This window comes from Sarcophilus harrisii, chromosome 3 (genome assembly GCF_902635505.1).
Source record: "Sarcophilus harrisii chromosome 3, mSarHar1.11, whole genome shotgun sequence".
Taxonomy (NCBI): domain Eukaryota; kingdom Metazoa; phylum Chordata; class Mammalia; order Dasyuromorphia; family Dasyuridae; genus Sarcophilus; species Sarcophilus harrisii.
The window spans coordinates 247,150,396-247,165,972 of NC_045428.1; positions in this window are offsets into that span (position 1 = coordinate 247,150,396).

Below are 15,577 nucleotides of genomic sequence, written 5' to 3' on the forward strand. Positions count from 1 at the left end.
GGGATACTTTATTAGACAAAATAAAAACAAAAATTATTTGGAGATACAAAAGATCTATGAAATCAAGGGAGATAATTAATTTATCTATTTTTTTTAATTAATACTTTTTTATTATGACTTTTAGTGACAGAACTCATGCTGGGGTAATTTTTTACAACATTATCCCTTGCACTCACTTCTGTTCCAACTTTTTCCCTCTCTTCCTCTACCCCCTCTCCCAGATGGCAAGCAGTCCTATACATATTAAATATGTCACAGTATATCCTAGATACAATATATGTGTGCAGAACTGAACAGTTCTCTTGTTGCACAGGAAAAATTGGGTTCAAAAGGTAAAAATAATCCGGGAAGAAAAACAAAAATTCAAACTATTTACATTCATTTCCCAGTGTTCTTTCTTTGGGTGTAGCTGCTTCTGTCCATCATGGATCAATTGAAACTGAGTTAGATCTTTTTGTCGAAGAAATCCACTTCCATCAGAATACATCCTCATACAGTATCGTTGTTGATGTATATAATGATCTCCTGGTTCTGCTCATTTCACTTAGCATCAGTTCATGTAAGTCTCTCCAAGCCTCTCTATATTCATCCTGCTGGTTATTTCTTACAGAATAATAATATTCCATAACATTCATATACCACAATTTACCTATCCATTCTCCAATTGATGGGCATCCATTCATTTTCCAGTTTCTAGCCACTACAAACAAGGCTGCCACAAACATTTTGGCACATACAGGTAAGAGAGATAATTTAAAAAGGAAGGAATATAGGGGATATGGTACTTCCAGGCCTTAAGCTATATTATAAAGTGAGGATCATCAAAACCATTTGATCCTGGTTACAAAATAGAAATGGAGATCAATGAAACAGTTTAAACAAGGAAGAATCAGTAATTATAGAACCAAATTATTCAGCATTCAGTAAAAACAAATATACAAGTTGTATAGGAAAAACTCTGTTGGATGAGAACTTCTAGTTGATAGCTTTGACTAACAACTTAAATCATATTGCACAATAATTGAAAAGAGATATTTTCTGAACTTTTAAATAACTCTGACCTTTAAAATCATACTATTAAAAAATCAGAAGAGAAATAGCTTGGGAACCTTTTATAGCTCTGAATAAGGGGTAAATTTACAACTGAATAAGGGATAAAGTTAAATGTAAAAGATAAAATAAATTATTCTGATTACATAAAATTGAAAGGCTTTTAACAAAAGAAAATTAATGTATCTATAATTTCTTAAAAGGAAACAATTAACTGGGGAAAGATTTTTCTATCAAATACTCTGGTAAGAGTTCTACATCCAAACTGTATGGACAAATAACAGAAATATGTTACCAAAAGCAATTTCTTGATGAACAATATGAATATGAACAAACAATTCTCGAAAGAATAATAAACCAATAATAGCCATATAAAAAACATTCTATATCAGCAACAGAAATAGATATCAAAACAACCTTGATATTTTACCTTACCCAGAAAATTGTTAGATATCAAAAGATAGGAATGTTGCAGGGATTATAAAAAGAGAGACAAACTAATGCATTATTGCTAGAGCTATGAATTGATCTGATTAATCTGGAAAGCAATTTGGAATTAAGCAAATAGAGTTATTCAACTATCCCTAGTCTTTGATGTTGTGATTTCAATGCTAGACTTTTAAAGAAAGTAACTGATTAAAAGCCTTTGTATGTATTAAAATTTTTTGAAGTAGCATTTTTTGGTGATAGCATGACCCGAAAACAAAAGAGATGTCTGTCAACTAGGTAATGACTATACAAATTATAGTTGCATGAATGTAATAAAATATTGCTGCAGTCTCAAAAATTAACATGATAAATCCAAAGAAGCATGGAAAGATTTAGATGAACAGGTGCAAAGCAAAGGATACAGAGCCAGGTAAACAATAGATACAATGATCATAACAATGTAATTGAAAAAGAAAAATCATAAAGCAATAAAACTGAAAATTCCAAAATTATAATGTCCAAGGATGACCCAAAACAAAACATATAAAAAGACTCAAACTTCTCCTTTGTAGAAGTAAGTATCCATGAGAGTGAAACATTAAATAGAATGTCAGACTTTTTTATATCTTGATTATTTTTTCTTGTAGAAATTTTTTCTTCCTATCCCTTTTAAAGGATAACTCTCTGAGAGGGGAAGGAAAAGAGTCACAGAGGGAAATGGGGGTAATTTTTTTTAATTTCAACAAATGTACCCAAATGCAAAATATTTAATCAATAAAAAGAAAAATGCAGACCTGTAACTTTCAGCAGAATCAGTCTGAGATAATCACATTCAAGAATTGGAAGAAAATGATTACTGCATAGATATTAAGTTAAAATGCAATTCAAAAGGAAATGTATAAAAATGCTTTTGTTACTAGACAATTAAAAGAAAAAACTATGTATACAGTAGGTATTAACTGATCTGGAGCCCATGGAAAGAAAGAGAACAAATATTTATTGAGCATCTACTACATGTCAAGTACTATGCTAAGCACTTTACAAATATCCCACTTAAACCTTGTTACAACCCTCTGAGCTACATGTTCATTTCACAGATAAAAAACCTGAGGCAAATAGAGACTGACTTGCCTAGCATCATACAAATAGAAACTATCTGAGCAAATTATAGTTGCATTATATAGTTATTAGTTACATTAGTTATATAGTTATAGTTAATTAGTTACATAGCTATTATATTATTATATATATAAAAAAAAACCTGAAGCAAATAGAGAGTGACTTGCCTAGCATCATACAAATAGAAAATATCTGAGTTTGGATTTAAATTCAGGTCTTCCTGACTCCAGCCTCAACATTTTATCTACCACACTTGTAAAGGGCTGATACTCTTCAGTGGATGCACTGAGGTCAGTTCAAGTACTTAAAGCTAATTACTGATTGGAACAATACTCTATAAGCATATGCTTGGAAAATGGCCCTTCCCACTATCCTGTGCTGGCTCAATAATTCGTGTATACAGAGAATTGTAGGAAGGACTAGGTGGTAGAGTAAGACTAGCCAGGGTCACTTCTGGGCAGGAGACAAAGAAGGAAGGTTGAGGAGATTCTGCTTCCATCCAATTCAATCCTACCTCTAAAGACCAAGAATAAAGACTAAGGACTTTTGCTTATCCTGACTCCAGCCGATTCTAAGGTATCCAGGGTGCTAACGTGATCATCACCACACTAACTACCTATCATGAAATGCCATGGGATCTGCTCATTTTAGAGTTATACATTAATCTGTGAGGGTTAGCATAGTTCCTTGGGAAGTCTTATTGTCATTGAGAAACTTTGCAAGACTTTGCCAGATTCTATGAATTTTCCTATCCTAATAAGATCTTAAAACCTTCTTGGGGGAAGCCATGTAAATTCCTCCCTGACAATACAGATGCATATTCACAAACATATTCATAGATGAGGGAGGATGGCTTAAAAGTTTGTTTGTGTGGTATAGAAATTATTTATATAAAATTTTGTGACTACTGATTATTATGAAATCCACATATAGATTGCAACTCAATCAGTGTTACCTCTCTGAGTCAATTTTGGATCACCAAACCAAAGTTTGAAAGAGTTCCCTTTCATCCTAAAAGTTGATATACAGTGTATTAAGCTATGCAAGTTAACTATAGTTCACATCTTTCTAGTTTTTGTTTTTGTTTTTGGATTTTTTTAGTAAATTATCAATGCATTCACTCTAAAAACCCAAAATATAGCTTTTTAGTAAATTATCAATGCATTCACTCTAAAAACCCAAAATATAGCTTTTTATTAATTTCTAATGATTGATATTTGCATCAGAAAGCATTAAAGTTGGTTTTGGAAAGGCCCTTTTTTAAGGGCCTTTTTTTTAAAACTAATTGTTATTTACTGTGAATTTACTGTATTGCTATTAACTTGGGAAATGTTTAAACTATGATTTTAAGCTATAAGCAGTAGAACCTTCTGTGTAAGATAGAATATCCTAGGACTGTGATTAGATTTGCTCTGAGTTTGAGTTCACAGATAACTGATTCAATTACTGTAAAATTGCTTGAAGTTGTCTACCACTCAAGGGAAAATACAACAGCAACTCAAAGTCTGTATGATCTAATAATATTCAAATAGGTATAGATGAGAAGAGTGTGTTATGAATGGAATAATTCTTTCAACTTTATTTCCCCTCTGCACTATTTCCTCTCTGAATGAAAAATTTTCCACCTGGTAGATAGTGAACTTGTCTATGTGACCCTTTATGTAATGTAGAACTCTGTTGCAAGACTAGCCATTTCAAAAAATATTTATGACTTTTACCTGAAATCAAACCGATCTGAGGGAACTTTTTACAACTATATCCCTCCTTCATTCATAGCAAAATTTTTTGACTATGCCAGGAAACTTGCAAAGTTTTCATAATTATTTTTACTATTTTAATCAACTAACATTACTATGTCTACTATAATGGGCTACAGTAATAAAGGATCCTATTACTTTTACATCTATAATTCTGAATTTGTGCCTATCACTTGTTTCAACTTTCTAACCTAGGCAATAACTTCTTGGATTGGCCATCCCCTTGTCTGTTGATTTAATTTTTATATATGAGATCATGTCCTAAAAGTCTCATATTCTTTCTGCTCTATGTAGATCTTCTCCCTCTTATGAAATGAAGATAAGATATATCCTCAAAGCAGGAAAATGATAAAAATGTAAAAACTCTAAATCTTAATTGAATATTAGATCTTACTTTGAGAGAGACTATAAAATAAGGTTATTTTCCCTTGTGGATTAAATTATATGTGATTTTCCAAGGGATAAAGAATACCCTTAAAAGTCTAATGATAACTGGAGTCGTATTAATAGCCTTAGAACTTTTGCTGTAACACCTTCAGGTTTAGTTGAATATCCACAAATAAATTTCATACAAATGTCTACATACAAAGAATTTTGATATGCTTTAGGAAGTATCTATAAATTTTCAATTTTAGATTGAAGCTTTCTCATACAGAGTTGCTTTGTTAATTGCAAAGAAACTTTTCAATCACATTTTATTTCCTCCTATTTACAGGTCAAAACACATCCTTTTTAAGATTCCTCCTCTAATCTATAGATAGCATCATCCATATCATCTAGGTCTTGAGCAATATAGAAAGAACAAATAGTATGTAAAAATTTAAACTCTCAAAACTTTTACATGAGTTACAAGTATCCAGGTCCTATAAGCCTTTTTATTATATACTTAACACCATAAGATTTATACCATATAAAATAAGTACAAGATAGACAATATGACTGGGTTTTGTCAAGCCTTGTTAAATTATGACATCTTATCTTTAGCAGGTTTGAGTAGAAACCCCTACAAAGAAATACCTCTGCAAATCTGGAAAGGTAGAAAGGTCCATTCCAATGTAAGCAGACAATGATCTGGAACACACCTATCTGACACAGAATTTCCAAGAGAAAATGTTTTCCAGAAGCTAAGAGCTCCATAATATAGATAGCTAAAACAGTGGAACAAGAAACCTGTTATCTAAACAGACATTAAGATTCATTCCTTAAGTATTTTTCTTCTTCTTAATGGAGTTATATTAATTTGTCAGTGGTAGCTAGATGGGTCAGTGAATAGAACACACACTAGCTGTGTGACCGTGGGCAAATCATTTAACCCTGTTTGTCTCAATTTCCTCATATGTAAAGTGTGCTACAGAAGGAAATGGTAAACCACTCCAATATCTTTACCAAGAAAACCCTAAATGGAATTATGAGGCATAAGATATGACTGAACAACATAATCTCTATTGGAAAGGTACCTAACTGTCAGATTTAAGATAAAAACTCAATATTTCAACTTAGGACCTCAATATTCCAGCTCCTCGTAAAATTACTGGTGATAATAGCTCAATTTGTAACTGTGAGAGATTGGGTCTTACAAAAATACTACTATTGAAATCCAGTTGCCTACCTCTAAATGTGAATATTTTTGTTAAATAGTTACTAATGTTCAAAATATAGTTCCAGAAGCTGTATGATAAAAAATTGTTTTGAAATTATTGTCATCCTATATTCTTGCTAAAAGGTGTTGCTCAGTCTTCCTTCTCAAATTTACTGAAAAACAACTGATTAATTTATATTTACTAGTCTTTAAAAGTATCATCTGGATTTTGCATAATTTATTCTCCACCTTTTTTTTTTCTTCCTCACCATAATCCTTTTGGGACTAAGCTTTCTATTTTAATGTACAAACAACTGACTTTCTGTAATGTGTATATATACATAGAATAGTCGAGATTTGATGATACTTCTGAGGAAGTGTCAATGTGAGAAACAATTAAGGAGATAACAAACAATTTTGGGGGAATCATCTCCCCAGAATAAGTTCTCTTAAAAATCAAAGAAACAGAATTAGAAGGTTGTATAGAGACTTTCATGCTGACAAGGACAGAATGAGCCTGACTGGTCCTCTCTTAAGGAAGGTTTCCATTATCTTAGAGATTCCCCACCCTATCAGGATATTCTGATATGACTAACCTCAGAGAAATGCATTGTTCAACTGGAACAAACCTGATCTGTAGCAGCTCTAAAGACACCAAGGTTTAACACATTTTCCCCAAAGTTACCTGATATGCTGTCCCCATTATTCATCATCCCAAATTAGGAAAGTGGCTAAATAACTTCACCTATTATTCATCCTCCCAAATTAGGGAAGTGGCTAAATAGATAAATAGATTGGCTCCTTTTGCTACCTATTAAACTAAAGCTGTGTAAAAATCCTGTATATGAATGTATCTTCCTTTTTTCAAGGCAGTGTTATCTACGTGGAAACTACCTATCAGCTGATGATGATTAAACTTTTTATCTTCTAGTCTTGCCCCCTGATTTACTGACCTCTAGCTCCAGTAAAAGAAAAGAAGGTGGAAGGTATTTTTCAGAAGGATTTTAGGACCTCTGAGTTGAAGAATTCACCAAAGCAAGGAACAATTGATCTATATTCTGAATATTAACTGTTGGACAGTTGATGTCTTGTAATGAGGAAAGTGATAGTTATTATATATTGATTTCTAAATGCAAACAGCATGGAGTACTAAAATTGGGAGATACGTGCATGGATTTTTTTCCTTGTAGATGATTTGGAGATGAATTCAACTGGATTAATGTTATTAGATTGCTACAGTAAGTTTTTTATTTTATGTTTTATATTTTAGATCATAAGTGCATAATGTATTAATATTGTGTTTAAAGGTTCCTTATATTGTAACTTTGAAAAAGATATACCGAAGTGCTATTAATATTTGGGATTAATACCTAGACTGATTCATATGTAGCATAACAAAGCTGGATCCTCTTTGATGCAAAACTATGATTAACTACTAAATTAGAGCTATCACACAGTAGAAATATTTGTCTGGAAGACAATGCCTTTCTGTTGATTAATGATTGTCTTAGTATCTAAGGGTTAATGCTACAGAATTTAATTTGGATAAACAGTACAACAAACATGGGAAAATCGGAAATCCTGATCTAGAGCATAGAGGCAGGTAAGTGTGACACAGTGACTAGAGTGCTGGGGCTGAAGTCAAGAAGATGTGTTCAAATCTAACCGCACACACTTTGGGCAAGTCACTCTGTCTGCCTTAATCTCCTTACCTATAAAAATGGGAATAAAAACAGCAACTACCTACCACAGTTCTTGTGAGGAAAAAAATGAAATAATATTTGCAAAGCACTTAACACAAGAACTGATACCAAATGGGCACTATATAAATGTTAGCTATTATTGTTATTTGAAAACAGTAAAATCCACAAGATCTAAAAATATCTTGAATGTAATGAAAATGTGAAATATATTTCAATGATAAACTTAGTGATTATTCTCTAAAAAATCTGAACTACTATTTATAGCCAATTCAAATGACTTTTCATTTTACCTTTAACATTTGGTGATGTAGGTGATTGGGCCTAGACTAGCTCTAGCAACTGCTTATAGATATTTCTTTGGGAATATGCCCATCTCAAACCTGTACATGCCAGTTCTATATATCCCAGTATAACGTACCTGGAAAAAGTCACCTCGGGAATATGAACTACACGTGTAGTAATTGTTATAAATAAAAGATAGATTCAGGAAATCTTCATATTTATATCAAAACAACTAAAGTAATATATCTTGCTTCTACTCACAGGCAGCTATAGCACAGAAAGAGGAGATCTAAACAGATTTTAAAAGATTCTAGCTCATTAATGAACATAATTTATACTTCAGAACTTCACATTAGCTATGTGTAAGCATACTAAAGTCTCACCATTTCTCTTTAAAATATTAACTTGTAATACTATGTAACCATCATTTATAATATTAGAAATTACAATTTAGGGTCTTTGCATGAAGTCCAGAGTCAAAACTATACTTAATCAAAGGAAAACTAAGTATTACTCAAAAGCCCTTATTTCCTTTTTATCAAAAACTTACTCAGTTCCTTATAATAGAGGACAAGATAGCTGAGGGAGAAATTTCTTGAAAAAATAAAGAAATGTTAGTTCATAGTAGCTAAACAATGAATGGAAATGTTTTAATTTAATTCAATGAAGTAAAGTGATTCTTGAGTATACTTTTGACCATAGTACAAAGAAACAAGACTTCATCTTATGGTTCTGCTTGGCTAAAACTCTAAAAGTGTTCTTTGTAATTCTGTCTCTCTCCCTCTCTCTCTCTGTCTCTCTATATCCCTGTCTGTCTGTCTGTCTGTCTCACTCTCTCTTTTCCTTCTCATGTTTAAATTTAATACATTTATTCCTGATAGATTTATACCAAATCAACAAAATCCTGAGTTTTCTGTAAGCATCCTTTGTAGATTCCAAGATTCCCACATTGAGAAGGTAGGGTAAGCATATTTTTTTCATGAAGCATATATTTGGCAAGTGATACCAAAACAAACAAAAACCTTTACTCCCAAAAGAATAAATATGCCAACATTTTTTCCTCCCAGCAGTTACCATCTTGCAAAGTACTTGAGTTATAAAACTTAAAGATATATATTTTTACTTAACAAAATGTGTCCCAAATTTTCTAACTTTTTCTATGATAAGTGATGTGATACTTTTAAAAAATATTTAATCTTTCCAAGTAATATATTGATAATTTTAAAAATATTTTCACATCAATATGATTCCTCAATATTTTTCTTCCTCCTCTCTCAACTTTATAATCCATACCTCATAATAAAAAGTAAAAAGAAAAAAGAAGAAAAAACACAAGAAAAACAACAACTAAACAAAACTAACCTACATATTAAACAGGTCCGAGAGTAGGATACAATGTTCCACATCCCTACTCACTCATCTTTACAAAAAAGGGAAGGAGGCACATTTTTATATTTCTTCTTGGCTGCTAATTTTGATCATTATAATTTGAAAAAGAATTATCATTTACATAGTGTTTACTATGTATCAAGAACTGTGCTTAATTCTTTACAAATATTATTGCATTTGAATCTATCATCTATCTGTCATCCATCTATCTATAATCCAATCTATCTTTGATATACTAAATGGCATAATGAATAGAAACTGGACTCAGGAACTGAGTTCAAATCCTCTCTGACACATATGTGACTTTGGACATGTCTCTCCACCTACATGTGCCTCAGTTTCCTCATCTCTAAAGTGAAGATGTGATTGCCTTCACAATATCATGCTACCTTTAAATTTATGATCCTTTGGAGCATATGATTTCTGTATCAAAGGGTATAGAGACTTTATTCACTGTCTTAGCATATCCCAAATTGCTCTCCAAAATATCTGAACTAGTTCACTGTTCTTTCAACAGTATGTTAGTATTTTTTACTGTCTACAAAATCTCCAGTGTAGAGTATTTCAGTCTTTTGTCATCCTTGCTAATGTGCTGAGGGCAAAGTGAAACCAATGATTTGTTTGATTTGTTTTTCTTGAATAATTAGTGATTTGGAGTAGTTTGTTATGTGGTAGTTAATAGGTTTTAGTTTGTCTTTAGATCACTTTGATCATTTATTTGTTACAGAATGATTTTGAGTGTAATATATTTGTATAACTTTTCTATATATCATGAACATAAGACAAAAGTGATGTTTTAGCAATGAATGTGAAAGAAACTGCTCTTAAAAAAAGAAACTCATGATGTGAAGAGAATATTTTGAAAAGGATTTTTGGAAATGTTTACATTGTTAAGTGCTTTTGTTGCCAAAAAAAAGATGCATGTGTCACTTATAAAAACCCTTATGTCTGTGCACTTTAAAAATTTGGAATCAATTTTCTAGCCTTTTTAAAAAATCTTCCAAATGGAAATTTCCTTCTGCTTTTTGGATTTATTTGCTGAAATTTTCTAAGTGATGTGCCTTTGGATTCATTTGTAAGAATAATTAATAGACATTGGGGGAAATGGAATTTTACTGATTCAATTTCTATAAAAACCTTTGCATAATTGATAACTGGAACTTAAAAATGAGTATCATTTTAGAAATAAGTATCTATACATTAGAAGTACATGCTTAAGTTTTTTATTAATAAGGTGCACGTTAAAATTTTTTATTACAGCTTTTTATTTACAAGATATATGCATGGGTAATTTTTCAGCATTGACAATTCAAGTTAAAATTTTTTAAGAAACCATTATTCTAAAATAATGAAGCATCTGAGATACATGACTCCCCCTGCTGGAACCAAAATGTTCAGTTATCTCAAATCTAGGAAATTCAGAGACACACATATCTCACATCTATTTAGCACCTGCAGAAAGCTGAAAAAAGGTGTAAGGACACTGAGAAAAGCTGAAAATTGAAGAGAGCCATATGTTAGACTCAGGAGAGATATTGATTCATCTAGATCGTGAATATATTGAGAGTAAGAAGAGAACTGGAAAGCAAAAAAGATATGTGTGCATATGTGTGCAGACATCCTTGAATCCTCAAAAATAAGACTGGTTTGGTATATGTTTCCAGGTTTGAATGAGAATGCTCATCAAGCATGTTTACAATAGGTGAAGGAAATGAAAGAAAATATTTCTTTAGCATCTACTTCGTATCAGACACTGCAAAGTCCTTTACAAATATTATTTCATTTGATCTTCACCACTCTGTAGATAAGGATTATTATGATCCCCTTTTTATAGCTGAGGAGACTGAAATAGAATTTAAGTGATTTGCCCCAGGTCATACAACAGATAAACTAACAAATTTCCAAGTGGATTTGAAGTCAGGTCTTCCTAAATTCAGGATGATAGTAGTCATATCCAAGGTACTAAGTTAGCACTGAGTAGAGACTACTTGACTCTCTCCAGCAGTGGATTTATCTGGGATCCAAGGAAATCAAGATAATACTCCTTCTATCAATTATGCCATATTCAAAAGTGAACTTGGCAGGGGAAATGCTTTGTAGCAACTACTTTAAGCGTGAGCCTATTCTTCCCAGGAACAACTACTAGAAGGGAGAATGTATCTTTGTTTGGGGCAGAAATGCTTTGTCACATCTATTATTGCTATTTCTTCTGAGGAACTGTCCCTTTGTGACATTTTCTAGTTAAGGTGCTGAACTGATGGTACTGATATTATTGAAGAGATATTAACTGGCTGTGGTGATTAGTATTGAGAGAAAAACATCAGAATAGAGGCTCAAGCTAATAATATTAGAAAAATCCCACTGTCCTCCCACCCCAACATATGCCTGCAAACTTGAGAGAGAAACATAGACATGAACTGATTTAGCAATGCAAGAAGTTAGAAGTCTCTCCAGAGACTTCACTCTGCTAAGAGTTTCGCAACATTAAGGTAGAACTATATTTTAAAATGCATGTCTACAGTATAAATCAAGCAAGTCCTTGGATGTCAGGCCCTTAGGAGAGGCTTCTAAGGGGCAGCATTTTCAGAAATGATGATGTCACTGGGACTAAAAATAGAGTTTGGCTCACATTTATATCCATGTACATGGGCCAGAAAATTAGAGTTCTGCTTCAGAAGACACTAGATAAATGCCCACTAGTGTCCATCATTCCAGATTTAGCACCTGCTACATGCAGCTCATAAAATATTTCTAGAATAGATCAAGAATCCTGACAATCATATATATAAATAGCAAGAGGAAGTGTGTATAATCATTTTTAAATGTCAGTCAATTAATAAGCCTTTATTAAGCAATGAGGCCTATTGGGTACTGTGCTAAACATTGGGAGCACAAAAAAGATAAGAGACATTTACTGTTCTCAGAGAGCTCATACCCTAATGCAAGAGACATACAAATGACTACATATAAATTAGGTATAAATAGAATATGATATTTTAAAAATATACTCATTTGGATGTTTGTATTGGAAAATGGTCAGGAAATGGGGGATTTTTAAACAGTGAGAATTGTTTAGAGATATACCAAAAATGGTATCAAGTTGGCGCAGAGAGAATAATATGTTGAGTAATCCTCATAAAGAAACTTAAGGGAGGACATGAATAAGTCTATAGAATTATCAGGCATGGGTGGGATGTAATCATTATTGCTCTATGTCAGTGAGAACCCTGACCCATTTGGATATATTTTTGAAGTTGTCTTTTCAATTATATCTATCTCTTTGTGATTCCATTTGGGATTTTCTTGGCAAAGATACTGGAGTGGTCAACCATTTTTTTTCTCTAATACATTTTACAGATGAGGAAACTGAGGCAAATAGGGTTAATTGGCTTAACTAGTCACAGGACTAGTAAATTTCTGAGGTCAGATTTGAAACTATAACAATGAATCTTCCTGGTTCCAAGTATAGTATTCATATTTTTTAAAAGAGACAACCAAAAAAATCAACTCTTGATTCAATTCAGTTCAAGTCAACTGGATAAATCGTTATTGAGTAACTAGTAAGTTCAAGATTAACAAAACTTTATTTCCTCCATTTTTTCAATAATAGAACCATAGAATAGAAATAAGTGACATTTAAATAGTACTTTATACTTTGAAATGCATATTATATACAACTCATTTGATCTTCACAACAGCCCAGTGAGATAGGTAGTACAGTTAGCATAATTTCAATTTTACAGATGAGAAAACATTGCTACTAAGTATCAGAGACAAAATTTATACCAAGATCTTTCCTAAAACAACATGAAAGAATCATGATCCAATCCAATCCAATTTCTTTACAGATAAAGAAACCAAGGCCCAAAGGAGTGAAGTTTCTTGTCCAAGATCATATAAATAACCAATTGCAGTTAGACATTATAGCAATTAACAATTAATTAACCAAGCAATTTTTAATTAAGAAGTTTGAACTTGTCAAATAGTCATGTCCCCAGATAACAATTCAAAAACTGTTCAAATAACATAAAAAGAAAGAAAAATGAAAACAATTCTAAGGATGCTTGGACTTAACAGTAATAATAACTATAATCAATAAGAAAGAGATGATAAAGACCCAGTTTGTGTTTGTAATTTTAGTTTTGTGATTTTTGATCACTTGTTTTTGAGATTAAATCTTGTCTGAAGAGAATAAAAAAATAAAGAGTAGTCACTCATGGATTTGATCCCAATGCTGAGTGACAAAGAAGTCTTGACCTGCATGGTCCCTCCCTCCCACCTTTCATTATATTGGTATAGCATAGCATTCCCGAGTTCAACCTCCCATTAGCCTCTGCTAATTAACCTCTGGGAAGCTAGTTAGCATAAGGGATAGAGTTCAGATCCAGCCTCAGGTATTTACTAGCTGTGTAATCCTAGGCAAGTCATTTAATCCTGTTTTCCTCATTTTCCTCATCTATAAAATAGAAAATGAAGGAAATGGCAAACAATTCCAGTAGTTTGCCAAGTAAACCACAAATAGGGTCATGAAGAATTGGGTGTGACTGAATAACAATTTCTATTATAGGTTTGCATCATCAATTTTTCATAAACGTATGCAACTTAAACACATTTTTAGAAGATTAATAAACATTTATATCTGTCACCATACTATTCAGTTCAGAAACTAAGTTCTGGAGGACCCCCTGACCTCCCTCACTATTCTTGCAACTTTTCAGATGAAAATGTAACTCTTGGCTGTCATTACCCTTCATGTGTTGTCTCCTTCATTAGAGGAATAAGTTCCTTGAGTAGAAGGACTGCCTTGCTTATTTGTTTCTTTATTCAGATAGAAATGACACACAGTCATCTTTATCATCATCATTGTCACACTCTTTGGTCCAGCAATACCACTACTACATCTATATCCCAAAGAAAACAATGTTAAAGGGGAAAGGACATATTTGTACAAAAAATATTTTAGCAGCTCTTTATGTAATGACAAAGAATTGGAAATTGAAATGATGGCCATCAATTGGGGAATGACTGAACAAATTGTGGTATGTGATAGTAATGGAATATTATTGTGCTATAAAAAATGATAAGCAGATTTCAGAAAAGTCTGAAAAGACTTACATGAACTGATGCTGAGTGAAAACAGAACCAGGAGAACATTGTATACAGAACCTTTTTAAAATTTGCAATTTATTTGTTCTAGTTTTTTTCTACAAAATGACTTTTATATAATTGCACATGTATAACTTATATCAGATTGTTTACCATCTCATGGAGCAGAAAGAAATAGAATTTGGAACCCAAACTTTTTTTTAAATGTTGAATATTATTTTTACTTGTAATTTTAAAAATTATTAAAATAACAACAGCAGCAATATAGTCCTACTGCTCCACCCATCCAGAGCTCAAAAATAATTTCTAGGAAAAAGTTCTCAACTAGAAGAAGAGAATGGGCCAAATAGCTGTTTCCTAGGATTAAATCACATATTCAATTTCTACTTGTCATTCAGCTGACATGGGAATCTGGAACATGTGATAGCTGTTGAGTTTACATAATAGTAAAATAAGTTCAATGTATTATCAATGTATGATCTTTCTGAATGTCTCTACTATTGTTCTGTTGTTATAAGGAAACTCACAACTAGTAAAAGCTTATAAATTGGCTACAAAGTCTTCAAGTTATTCTCAATAATATATCTAGAAGCACTTCTTAATGTGCTTGGAGTTGGTTCTCATGAATCCTCAATTTATATAATAAATTCCAGAGCTATATGCAGAAAGTGTTCAAAGTCTTTTCTTCTCTCCCTTCATCCTCTACCTCTGCCAAGAGAACATCAATGATTGCAACACAATTTTACCACATAACATAAGCTAAAACATCTCTGAAGGTTGCAAAGCATAAGTTCAGTCATCATTCCAATAATTCATCCTATCTTTTAATAAGTGACCAACAATTTTAATATGTTGCTTCTTTGTGTTTTCATTACAATCCCAAACTCTTGACCTAAATAAGCTTCTCTGTCTCCCTTTGTCTGTTGTTTGTCTGTCTGTCTCACCTCTCTACATAAACAAATGAAATAATGAAAATATTAACTAAGGAAAGGATAGCAAGAATCAGGATAAGGAAATTCTTACTACCAATAGATGTCAGCATGTTCTCTATAACTTATAGTCATAGGAAGCTGCCTAGAAAACTGAAGGAAAGGGACTTCCCGGACCATGAAGTCATTATGTATCAGAGGTCTTCAGGGTCCCAAAACCAGTTTTTCATTCTT